The sequence below is a fragment of the Myotis davidii genome, unplaced genomic scaffold (assembly GCF_000327345.1).
Source record: "Myotis davidii unplaced genomic scaffold, ASM32734v1 scaffold212, whole genome shotgun sequence".
Lineage (NCBI taxonomy): Eukaryota > Metazoa > Chordata > Mammalia > Chiroptera > Vespertilionidae > Myotis > Myotis davidii.
Genome location: NW_006283435.1, coordinates 154253 through 156978, shown reverse-complemented (window position 1 = coordinate 156978; position 2726 = coordinate 154253). Strand labels below are relative to the sequence as shown.

The following is a 2726-nucleotide window of genomic DNA, read 5'->3' as shown; positions in this document are numbered from 1 at the left end:
CCCACTTCTCTCTGCTGCTCACGGTGCATCCACCTGCCTGCCTGCATGCATCCTGCCCTGTCAGCCTCTCTCTCCTCCTCCGCGGCCAGCCGCCTCTCCGTAATTCTGCATGCCTGTCGTTTCTCTGTGTCCGCGAGACTGTGCCTTCCTGTCTCCCACTGCCTCTGTTTGCATCTCCCAGGCTCTGTCCTTCTTGGAACCCGTCTCTGCCTCCCTCCCTCCCTCCCTCCTCGCTCTGTCTGTCTTTCCCTTTCTCTCCCTCTGTCTCTCACCCCCTCTTCTACCTCATCAGCTCTTGGGCCTGCCCCGCCCTCCCTCCCCACAGCCCGAGCCCAGGTGGGCCCCTGGCCTCCTTTGGGCCCCTCCCTTCTCCATTCCAAGAAAAGGGGGAACTGGGGCGTCACAGAGGTGGGGCTGTTGCCAGGAGCAGGGGCAGGACAGGAGGGTGGGGGAGGCAAGTTGGGGCCTGTGGGAGTCAAGGCTGGGGAATAAGAAATGAGGGCTCCTCTGCCCACCCTTCTCTCTAACCCGCCCCCTCTCTCTCCACCCCGAGTCTGTCGGGGGACCCCCCCCCAACCCCCGCCAGGGGCCTTGGCATCCATCTGTGGCACTTACTGGCTGTGTGACCCGGGTCCGATGCCTTCCCAGACCTGAGCCACCTCGGTTTCCTGGTCTGCACAGTCTAGTCACAATCCCTGCGTCTTCGGGCTTGTTATCAAGTCGATCTGCTTCCTGTCGTGCCTCCTCTCTCCTCTAACCAGATGCGGAGCAGGATCGCCAGGTAGGGCCTGGGTTCTGCCCGCAGCCAGCCCTGGCCCCAGACCTCGGTGCTGCCTCTTGCTGCCGCGGTGACGTGGGACGGGGGACTCCACCCCAGCGAGGCTCAGTTTCTTCATCTGTGACCTGGAGGGGCGTGTGTGTGTGTGTGTGTGTGTGTGTGTGTGTGTGTGGGGGGGGGGGAGGGGGGACAGCCCTGCCTTAAGGGGTTGGATGAGGACTTGAAGAGAGCCAAGGACAGACGGTTCTCAGCCCCATGTTCCCACGGCTGTCACGCTCACACCTCAAATTCCTCTTCCAAGTTCTCTCTGCTCCTCCTGGAGAGGCAGGGGGAACAGACCCCAAGGGGCTGGGCAGGACGATTCGAAGACATGGGCTGGGTCCTGGGGCCTTCCGCGGCTGCACTCCACCCTCCGTCATCCTCGTCGCCGGCGCGAAAACAGACCCACCTGCTGCATCCAGTGGTCAAATAATGTAACGTGTGCTCGGCCCCAGCAGAAGCCAGTTGCCATGGGCTGGCTGGCGGGAATGTTACCCGCATGGGGCATTTCATTCAATGGTCACGAATTTTGGCTTCACAGGTGTCGCTTGGTATTTTGCAACCCGTGTATTTTTTTTGTGCCCCCTCCTTCAGGTCCTTAGGCGTATGGGCCCTGGAAAAGCTTACAAGCATTTGGTCCCTCCTCCTGTGGTGTCCGATGAAGAAAAAGGTCCTTTTTATTGTGATAAGTAACTTTTTCTACTCTGTTCCTGTGGGAAATCCCTCCCCATCTGAGATCTCTAGTTCTACACCAGTGAGGAGGGGAGGAACGAATGAGCCCTCCCTTGGTTCTCAACCAGCACGGGGATACCAGACAGACAGACAGAGAGACTCCACCCCTTGGCGAGTTATATTTATTCCAAATGGCCCCACAGGCCCTCCTCCCTGAACTGGGGGCCTTAGAAGGGGGCTGGCTGGAGCTGGAGTTCTGGGAAAGGGGATTTCCCAGATTAAGAAGAGTGAGAGCTGGGGTTGACGATGGAGGAGGTGGCGGCGCTCCGGGGGTCAGAGTGGACCCCAAGCCGGGCAAGGGTAGAGGTAGAAGGAGCCAGTCAGTTGTTCTTGATGACCCCCAGGATCCAGTCCACGTATTTGCAGATGTTGGTGTAGACGCCCGGCATGCCCTCTTGGCCGCAAGGCCCCACGGACCCCCAGGACACCAGGCCCTGAAGGACTCCTCCGCACACCAGCGGGCCACCAGAGTCGCCCTGGAAGCAAAAGGGGGGCAGAGGAGCGAGGCATGAATAGGGGAGCAATCCTCTTGCAGTTGTCCTCTCCCCGGCCCAGGTCTGGGCCTCGAGGACAGTGGCCCCCAACCTGGTGGACAGAAAAAGAACCCAGCCAAGTGCCCCAAGGACAACAGCAATGACTGGACAATGGAGAAGAACACGCTGTTCCCAGGCGCTAGACACAGGGAAGGTGGGCGGGTCTCCACAAAGGGTAGAGAGTTCCCTCAAGAACAATGGCAGCGGCCCTGACCAATGAGGGAAGAGAGCGTGGGCGCCACCAACCAATCGCAGCAAAGGAGGGCGGGACTCCCTAAAGAGGTCTCTGAAGGGCAGTAGGCTGGGGCCCTGGCCAGTAGGGCGGGGCAGGCCTCCTCTCTGGAGGCCCCAAGAGGGCAAGGTAAGCAGAAATGGAGGCTGAGAGCACCCCGACCTCCTTTCCTGCCTCCATCCTGGAATCTCTCACCTGAGCCAGTATCAACCAGAGGAGGACCGTGTGGGGAAGGCTCAGAACTGGAGAGGGAGTAGCTTACCTACCGGAGCGCCCCACATACCGGCTGCTCCTTTACTCTCCCCCATCTCCCTCTCTCTGCCCACCCTCCCTTTCTCTGTCCTCCACTCCCTGGCTCTTCCTCCTGTTCTGTCCCCCTCCCCTGGGCTGTGCCTCCCCTTCTTTCCAACCT

General features: G+C 60.3%; 1 protein-coding gene and 1 long non-coding RNA gene across 2 annotated transcripts in view; one reads left to right on the top strand and one right to left on the bottom strand.

Annotated features, from left to right (window-relative positions):
* The window catches only part of LOC102764119 (kallikrein-11), a 6811-nt gene extending 5917 nt beyond the window's left edge, over nt 1-894 (bottom strand). Inside the window, exon 1 of the mRNA XM_006753576.2 lies at nt 616-894. The gene's annotated coding sequence lies outside the window, so the exon portion shown is untranslated. The remainder of the gene's footprint in view (nt 1-615) is intronic.
* Nucleotides 895-1081: 187 nt separating this feature from the next.
* LOC107183021 overlaps nt 1082-2726 on the top strand; it is a 2695-nt gene continuing 1050 nt past the window's right edge. Inside the window, exon 1 of the long non-coding RNA XR_001513801.1 lies at nt 1082-1487. This is a non-coding gene — a long non-coding RNA (uncharacterized LOC107183021). The remainder of the gene's footprint in view (nt 1488-2726) is intronic.